Genomic DNA, 10,000 nt, shown 5'->3' with positions numbered 1-10,000 from the left:
GGCTTTGATGCTGACCCCTGCTCTCTGCTCTGTAATGGTCCCCGCTATTGATCCAGAGGAGAGGAGGCAGGGAGGGGAGCCAGACAAACAAACACCCCTCCACCACCCTCCAACCTCCCCTACCCCAACCAGGAGGAGCTGCCTACCCTGGTATCTGGGCCAGGGGGGGAGGGAGATCCAGAGAGAGAGCGAGAGAGAGAGAGAGAGAGAGAGAGACCGTCTGGATGCTGCAAGTCAGACAAGAAGGGGTCAGCTGGGTGGAGCTTAGAGGTCGGTGTTCTGATGCTCACAACAGTCTGGTGGGTGTGGAGCGCTAGAAGTTCATGGATGTGTGTGTACGTGTGTGAATGTGAATCGGTGTCTGTGTGTGTGTGTGTTTGTGTGCATAGGTGTGTGCCAATGTAAGTGTGTTTCTGTGTGTGTGTGTGTGTGTGTGTGTGTGTGTGTGTGTGTGTGTGTGTGTGTGTGTGTGTGTGTGTGTGTGTGTGTGTGTGTGTGTGTGTGTGTCTGTGTGTGGGGGGCAGGGGGGGTTGTGTGAGTGTTTGCGTGTGTGTGAATGTGAGTGTGAACGTATGCGTGTGGCTGCATGGCATGTGTGTGTGTGTGTGTCTGATAAACACGTGTGCATTCTGGGGAAGGAAAGTCAGTTAACGTTGACAAAAGATTTGTTTTATGGTCACTGAATATCTCTCAAAGGAGGTTTGAAGGGAGTTTATGTTATTAGGTTATTTATATTTGCACAGAACACATAAAGATAAAATGAAATGAGTCGGAAAATTGAGCAGCAAAGCAAAAAAAATTAGATATGGACCAGAATATGAAACAACCGGAAATAAGAATTCAATATATAATCATGGATAGAAATGAGATGAAATGCAAACAAAAATAAAATATGCAAAACAGGAATACAAATAAATGGCCAGCAATGAAGCAGTTGAAAGCAGTTTTCTGTTTGTGTGATTGCATCAGTGTATGTGTCACTGTGTACTGACCTGTGGATTTGTGTGCCTGTGTGTTTGCATCAACACACAAATATTCACGTAAGAGGGCTTCAAGGTGAATCATAACTGTATGTTTTCCACACAAGACAGCCGTTCCACTTCCTTGGAAAGAAAAATATCCTAGAAGCAGCACAATGTTTTGAGAATAAAGAAATACATATAAAAGAACACAAATGTTTACATCTCAATCTGCACTGAACATTATTCGAGTTGAATAATCCGGACAAATTAAACAAGATAAGAGCTGTAATCCACTTCTCACAAAGCTGAGCAGCTATAGTTTATTGCATAGCACGGCTTCACAACTGTGTGTATCTCAAAGGTTGGAAAACGAGTGCTAAGAACAAAGGTGTGTGTATTTATTCATGTCTGATTCATCTTTTGGCCAGTACTCAGCTTTAGCCCTATATTTGAAAGAGGTCTGCCATACTCAATACAAACACTAGGATATGCACATACACACACACACACACACACACACGCACACACACACACAGAAATACACACACACACACACACAGTCACACTCACACAATAACACCCACACACACAGACACACACACACAGACAGAGACACACACACAAACACAAACACACAATAACACACACACAGACGCACATTCAAAAGACAGAGACTCTAATCCTGACACTCCCCCCCCCAGGGCTTGGACGTGGAGAGCTCGGCACTCAGAGAACATGGCTGGAGGAAATGAAGACGTGTGTGTTACCCCCAGCAACCAATGGCAGCGCAGCGCTTGGTACACCCCGCTCCCTGATAGGTGGAGGGGGCCACTCTTCTCTTCATCAATGGGCCCCGGCTCTTTCTCCCTAATCACCTCCAAACACAAACAAGCCAATCCTGAGGAGGCTCTGTGTGTGTGTGTGTGTGTGTGTGTGTGTGTGTGTGTGTGTGTGTGTGTGTGTGTGTGTGTGTGTGTGTGTGTGTGCGTGTGTTTGCATGGTTGTCTGCGTGTGTGTCGGCGTGCGTGAGTGTGTGGGGAGGGGTGTGGGGGGAAGTGGGGAGTGATGGGGGAAGAAGGTAGGCTAGGCTAAGCTAGGCTACACACATGCATAGTAACAGGAAGCTGTAGCCGCGGTTGCTTCAGAGCGGGCGTATTATCAATAAAGCATGAGCGGGTAAAAAAAAGGAGTGAGCACATCAAAGCATACAGGGGGACCACGCTATCGTACATGAAAGTAACGCACCGCGGCTTAATATCTCCCCGGGCGCGTTGCGGTGACGCTGGTGTGATTTCAAATGTGCTGTGTGGAGAATGGATTTACAGGAAGGGAAGCAAGGGGAACCCTCTTCTTCTGACGGCTGCCCACCATCATTTGAAACCTGGTCTCAAAGACTCTTCAAAGTCCCGTCCCCCAACCCCCCTTATGTGGTGGTGGTGTTGGGGGAGGGGGGCGTCGGGGTATATTTGGAATAGTCCCAGGGCAAGGCTAAATAAATATACTCGCGAAATAAACACAAATAGAAACATACATGGAAGTGGAAAGACAAGAAGAAGCAGACAGGCGAAGAAGTCACCGCGAAAAACACAAACAAATCAATAAATGTGACATGGTGGCTCAGTGCTGCGCCATTTAAATTAATTATTCCCCCCCCCCCCCCGTTTCAGGGATTCTTTTAAAATATAATTACAAGTCATTTGTGTAATTTATTTCTCAACGTGAGCGCTGAACGTCACACCTGGCCGTATCGACAGCGCTCCGCAGATCAACGCTGGCAGGAAGTAAGACATTTCGCTTTTTTTTTTCTCTTTTCCTCCTTCCTCCATGTGGCCCCCATAGCCAGGTAATTATCCTAATCTAGCAGCCTCCTCCTCCTCCTCCTCCCGCTCCTCCTCCTCCACCCCCTCGGATCGCACCACCACACTGACTCAGACCACCTCTGTGGCTTCATTATCAGCACTGGGGGCTCACTAATGGCTTGGCGCTCCCATCACGCAGACGGATGGAGAGGCTGCCACTGAGGGGGGGAGGGAGGGAGGGAGGGGGGGAGAGGGACGAAGCAGGGGGAGGAGGAGGAGGAGGAGGAGGCAAAGGGAGCAGGGGTAAGGGGGGGTTGGAGCAGGAGAAGTGTGTGAGGGCCGATGAAGGAGGAGAAGGGAGAGGGGCGTGGGGGGTGGAGGAGGTTGCAGGAGGAGGAGGAGGGGGGGTGTGAATGAGGTCGTCAGAGGAGCAGGAGGAGGAGGAGGAGATGGGGGTGGGGGTGTTGAGGAGATTGGGGTTACGGGGGGCTGGGGGGGGGACACGGTACTAAACAGGGGTGTGGTGTGTGGCTGAGGCGGGGGGGTGAGGGGGGGTTATGGCTGCCTGGTTGAAGGTTAATCTCAATCATTGCAGATAGCACCGTGGAGACCCCGGTGGCTCGGGCCGGCCGGCCATCATCACCTCCCCGAGTCACCCCAACCAGACCTGGGGGGCGGGGGGTCCAGCCGGGGGTGTAAGGGTTATCCAGGCAAAGGAAACCATCTCACATGCTTACGGTCGGGCAGACAGGTCGCCGTGTTACTGCATGTGTGTGTGTGATTGTGTGTGTGTGTGTGTGTGTGTGTGTGTGTGTGTGTGTGTGTGTGAGTTTGTGTGTGTGTGTTTATGTGTTTGTGTGTGTGTGTGTGTGTGTGTGTGTGTGTGTGTGTGTGTGTGTGTGTGTGTGTGTGTGTGTGTGTGTGTGTTTGTGTTTGTGTTTGTGTGTGTGTGTGCACCACCTCGCCCCCACCCACCTCGGTTCTTGGAAACAGTTAGCCTCTGAGCATACAGAAGGATTGGGGGTGGTGAAGCAGTTTCACTTTCTGTTTTTTTCTTTCCTGATAAGTGACACCCTGACAGTTGGAAGGGAAAAAAAATGTTGGGGTCCCTGAACAGATTTCTCAGTTATAAAAATAAAATGTGTTGGATGAGACAAAGACAGACATTTTACTATGTTCAGTTTGAACCCCGACGAGAGCAACTGACAAACGCCACCCCACCCCCACTCCTTCTGTACCATGATTGTTTTTCACTCTCTCCCGAAATGTCATATAGTTAAGAGGTGGCAAATCTATATGGCACAAACAGAACAGGACGTCTTCCAAGTGTACACACAGCATACATTATTACACAGATTGAGAAACTCTAAACACGCATCTTTTATTTATTTTTTTGCCACACGCTGAAATAGATGTGTTTGCTCGTTGCCCGCAGGGACTTCAGTGGAAGATGCTTTGATTGTAATTAAGTGAATACATCTTTACTGTTGCAGGTGTTCTTATCTCGGCGACTAGTTAGTGGTTTGATAGAGGTGGCAGTCTGTGTTGAAATTATATTTTCAACCTTGCCATGTCTGCACTTTGATCTTATTTTCGGTGTTTGTGTAGACCTAGATACTTATTTATATTGATGGATACATTTTTATGTTAAATGCTAAAAATACAAAACATAAGTATTGTCAGGTATACATAAACATATTTCCATGTGTTCTATTTTACACATTGACAGTATAATACAATAGTCCTAGAACTACATAATCACTGCATTAATGTTATTGATGATATTTAATAGAGCCACGCGTCAAATAAAAGAGACCATAGCTTAATAGTAACTAATGTATTTTTCCACTTCTGTTTACTTTTTCAATTTCATGGTTGTCATGTTTAGAAACGTATAACCATTGAAGCAGAAGTATTTCAATACTATTAGGTTTGAATACTGCAGATTTGCGAAAGATAAACAGCTGAGAAGACTGACCTCTGTTCACCATCCTTGTTTGCAGTGCCGGCATTTCCTTTAGGGCACATAGGCAGCTGCCTGGGGCCCCAGCTTGATAAGGGGGCTAGCTCAACCAAGCAAGTGGGTCCGCTAACCAGCCATAATTTAACAACGTTATAATTCATATCTTGCTTCAAAGTATCATTGCTTATCTAGAATCAGCATTTATCTTCAGCGTCTGCATTTTTCGAGCAATTGGACAGGATATAATTATACTGTTGAATGTAATGGTGTCACAGTTGGAACTGTTTTTGCTATAATTTCATTGTAGTTAAAGTTTTGTCCTGTAGATGTCCTCCTTGATTCCCCTCAGCCTTGATTGTTGGAATGATTTGCACATATGTTTTTTATGTGTGTATTTAAGTCAAAATTTCTGACTTCCTTTTGTCTGATCATCAAGTGTAGTGTAGCTTACGCTTGCGCAGTCTCTCTGTTCTGCTGACCGAATGTTGCAAGGCCGTGTTAGTATTTTTTCTTAGGGCGTATTCACACCAGGAAAGTCCTTAGTTCGATCTCTTTAGTCCGGACCAAAACACAATGTTTATCCTTTGGTTTGGTGCGGTTCCTTTTCACATTGCAATTGTTCGCAACAGTCCGAGAATTTGTCAACAACGCACGTTTGTGCATAGATCGTTCAATCATTGGACAAGACGGTCGGGGGCGGGGTAAAGCGGGGTAATGCATTAAAAAAGTAAACAAAGAAAACAAAGTCAACAAACTAAGGAGATTATGGAGATTCAGCGTGCTGCCCTCGTTTCGCTTATACTGATTGGTTTCATACAGTTACAAACATTTGCAGTACTTTTGGAGCATCAATGGCGTTTGGCACAACGTCGATTTTATGATGTTATATGATGTTATGACTAACCGGCGTCGGTGCGTGGTTTGATTTTGTTTAAATGCATCCGAATTATCTCCAAGTCTTCTCCAACATACTTTATATGTTGGTGTCTGCCCAAATATCCGAAAGACATTTCGTCTCCTCTTGGCTACATGTTGGGCCACGGCACATTTTTAACGGGTCTGATAACGTGATGCCGGTCTGATAACGTGATCTTTGAATTTACCACGCTAATCAAACGATATAAATAAACAAGCAGCAGTGGGAGCCTGTGGCGTCCAAAAAGGCATATTATTTTCAGAACTGGGTCGGACCGAGCGCGGTCGCTTTCACATCTCAAGCAAACCGCATCAGGGTTCGTTTGGAAACGAACCGAGACCACCTCTCCGGCTGGGTCTCGGACTGGCTGTTTGGTCCGCACCAGAGTTCGATGGTTTGTATTCACACCAGGCCAAACGGTTCGCACCAGAGATTTTTTTGGTGTGGTTCGAACCAAACAAGGCAGGTGTGAATGCGCCCTTAGTTCAAGCCATTTCTTTGGAACTGATTCTTCGTTCGTGATTTCTGGCATTGGTTTATAAGTACTAACTTCTTTTGTTCACATTCAACATTGTGTCTGTGTCTTCATATGGCTATAATTCTGACCAACTGGAGCCAACATGAAACGGGCAGACCCTGAACAGCTCATAAAGGGCTGTCAACCCAGGGAGTTTCCCTTGGGCGACATGAGCAGCAGATCAACCAGCTTCAAGAGGGATTGAACCTGCCAGAACTTTCAGAACAGCATGGTCCAACTCCAGATAATGGCCACTCAGCTTCAGCCAACACAACCTTCGGATCCTGCTTCCTTCGCCAATGAACCTTCCTCATCATCTGCCCAACAACCCTGAGTTTCCAGGGAGCCCTGCCTACCTTCGCTGGGAGCAATATTCCAGTGACCTATCCAAGAGTTTGTTTGTATTCGAACTCTTTCAGTCTGACCGCTCCCAAATACTTACATCTGTCCGGAAGGGCTCTGGCTTGGCCTTCTGCTGTCTGGGGCCAACAAACACCTATTTGATTTAGCGATTAGCCGTTGTTTTAAGGAAGGTTTTTGATCACCCAGTGCTGGTCAGTAGGCGACAGGAAATTACTTTGGCTGGATTACGCCATTGAGTCCCTTAGGCCAGCTGCAGAGGGAACTGGCCTCTCAGGTACTTCTTTCTCGCCATACCTTTTCATCGACCTGGCAACCTTTCTCTGTACACCTTTTTTCTGACACCCAGCCGTCCGAAAACATCCTTTCCCACAAGGGTATTCAGATATCTGCTGCCTGTACTGTGTTGAACCTGGTCAGTTTGTTTCAACCTGCTCTGTAAAAGAGTGGGCTTGCAGGTGGGAGGTAGGGTAATGGTATTTTGTGTTTGTCTGCGTTGGCAGAGGCAATCTGTCCCTTTCGGTCCTTGTTGACTCTGGTGGAGATTTTACTTTATTGACTCGGATCTGGTCAATGAAGTTGGCTTAGCCATCTGAATTTTGCCACAGTACATTTGAAGATCCCAATGAAGGCCAAAGCCTTGGCCGGCCATTTCATACGCAGAGTAACATTCATCACCGTCCCTGAAAGTTTTCCGATTTCTGGTAATCACCATTAACTAGTCCAGTCAAACCTACTTGACTCGCCCCAGCCACCAACTTTCGAACATATATGGAGAACTTCCTTGGATTTGCAACATTGTAGTGCAGATTTATAACTAGCCCTCAGCTTCCACTCTGCCCGCTTTGTCTGGTCACCTTGAGGAGATCAGGCGTTCCATAAACTCCAGCATATGTTCACTTACACCCTTAACTCATTCTAACGCAACTTGACTTATCTCACCAGTTTTATTGTTGAGGTAGATGCCTCATATGTTGGAGCCGGAGCTATTCTGTCCAAGTGTCCATCCATGCACCATTTCCTTCAGTCCATCTCCAGCAGGGAGAAACTAAGACATTGGCCAAAGGGGGCCTCTTGCCGTCCTGCCCTTGGAGTAGTAGAAACAAAAGTTCAAGATTTCTTGTGTGGACTGACAACAGCATCCTGGAGTATATCCAGTTATCCAAGAGACTTGTCTCAAGACAGAATAGGTGGGCACTGTTTACCAACATCTTGTGGTTACTAACCCCAGACAAATGGCAAATGAGAGCGTGCAAGCCAGCACCTGGAGACTTCCCTGAGATGTCTCGTCTGCAGCCACCTCGACCTCCTAGAGCCAGATGCTGTTCTGGGTGCAATACGTACATAACACTCTTCCCAGTACTTCCTCCAGATCTTTACATTCCAGCCACCACTGTTCTATGACCAGGAAGAGGAAGCCAACATGCAGTTTTGCACAGGGCTTTGGTCTGTGTTGTAGCTGAACCTGTAAAAGTGCTTGTGCCACTGTCCCCTGCATTAGCTCCAGGTATTGACGGAAGTCAATACCTGGAGACTACTACATACATTAATTGACATCACCCAGGTCATCCAGGTGTAACACCAGGAGGCATTCCTATAGGTGGTGGTGGGGTTCTGTCACAGTTTGAACACTCTTTCTCCTGTAGATGTCCTCTTTGTTCCCCTCAGCTTTGATTGTTAGAATTATTTTCTATTAGATGATCCTGTTCACTTGGCTGTGCATTTGTGTATTTAAGTCTGTCATTTCTGTTTGCCTTTTGTCTCTGATCATCAAGTGTAAAAGTCTATTCTGATGACCTGCATCTTGCATTTGCCATGTTAATTAAGTTAATTTGTTTAGTTTCTGCCAGTTCTTTTGAACTGATATTTTCGCTAACACTCTTAAGTAAATACTTTAGAGCTACTGCTACTACTTTTTATTTGTTCTACATTTGCATCATCATCTGCCTGTAGCTTGATTCAGAAGCGTGAAGGATGAAGGTGGGACGGTGGAATAGGGGAGGTATTGGAGGCCCCCCACCCGCCCCCCATAGCCTGCAGCCCTTTTCAACTTTTTCTTTTGCCTGAAATGAGTTTTAATGAGATACATTTTTGACTATGTATGCACGCAATTATGTATGTATTATTAATTATTGTTTGATAGTTATTTAGGATAGTTTTCTAGTTGCATGCAATAATATTAGTATCATAGTTATTTTATGATCATATTATCATATTATTTTCAGCTCTTTGTATTGCGTTACAGTAGCCCGTGCAGAGAGGAGCTTTTCAAAACTCCAACCCAAGCTGAAACATACGGTCCACAATGTCCCAGAAGCACCTCACCGGCCTTGCCGTTCTCAGCATGAATCAACAAATATGTGAGAGAATCTCCTATAATGAGGTCATCAATGATTTGGCTGCTAAGAAGTCATGCAGAGTTGATATCTAAAATAGTTATTTTTTGTTTTCATGACAATTGCCTACATTTTTTTCCTCTAATTGTCTACCATAGCTAAGGTAAAATCTAATGAACATTTGAATATACATTTTATTAATAACTTTAATATTTTTACATAATTGCTGGAGTAGTTTATTGTGTGCCCCAAATTTATTCAATCAAATGTGTACTTTGGTACATGGTTCGACTGCCCTTATTCTTGTTTATGGTCAATAAATGTTTTCAAGCTGACGTCAATTTGCACCAAACAAAGCAGCTTTAGTAACATGAGCTCAAATGGTGTTGATGTGTGGAAAGGAGTAAATGGAGTAATCTGCCTACTGTAGTCACATTTTACAGCACCAGAGGAAGGGAGTGTGTGTGTGTTAGATTATTAGAGATGTTCTGAGTTTCTAAATATTATGGACTCATAATATTTCGATTGTGCATGGTAGTGATTAAATACAAACAATTTGGTGAGGGGGGCCCATCAAGGTCTCGCCTAGGGCCCCACAAATCCGCAGGCCGGCCCTGCTTGTTAGTTACTATTGAGTCTGTATCCGAATGCGAGACATTATGCAGCTTACACACTCAATTGATATTCAAAGCAAGTTCAAAATGACTTTAATTGTGAGGAGGAATGTTGTGTGTACAAACACTGGGATTCAGGTCTGACAGGTGCTCTGTGGAAAGTGGCAAACGTCAGCTAATCATTCTGGCAAGGTTTTGTTAAAAAACAACAATGTTAACTACAATTAGTCACAGTGCTAATTGTACTCCATAATTTGCTTAAAAAATCCTAACATGAAGCTACGACACAGAAACAAAAATATAAACAGTGCAAGATAAACAAAGCTAAAAACAAATGATGTGCTTAAGATGTACCAACCAGACTCTTATGTTCATTCAAATGTGTGTATCACACAGTGGCCCTTGGTATAGAAAGCTACAGAGGGTCAGACGTTTTGTTGGATGTGATATAGAGTGGAATCATTTATGACAACGCCTAACTGGAGAAGGCATCTAAACAGCTGTAGGCTAGCTAGCACACATGCTAGCTTATT

General features: G+C 45.0%; 1 protein-coding gene across 1 annotated transcript in view; it reads right to left on the bottom strand.

The window, feature by feature from the left end:
• zic6 (zic family member 6) overlaps positions 1 to 10,000 on the bottom strand; it is a gene marked incomplete at both ends in the record, with an annotated part of 39,295 nt that overhangs the window by 5,200 nt on the left and 24,095 nt on the right. The gene's annotated exons all lie outside the window — the stretch shown is intronic.

This window comes from Pollachius pollachius (genome assembly GCF_949987615.1).
Source record: "Pollachius pollachius genome assembly, chromosome: 10".
In the NCBI taxonomy this organism is placed as follows: Eukaryota; Metazoa; Chordata; class Actinopteri; order Gadiformes; family Gadidae; genus Pollachius; species Pollachius pollachius.
Note: the sequence above shows the minus strand (reverse complement) of the source record. Positions and strands in the feature narration are given on the sequence as shown.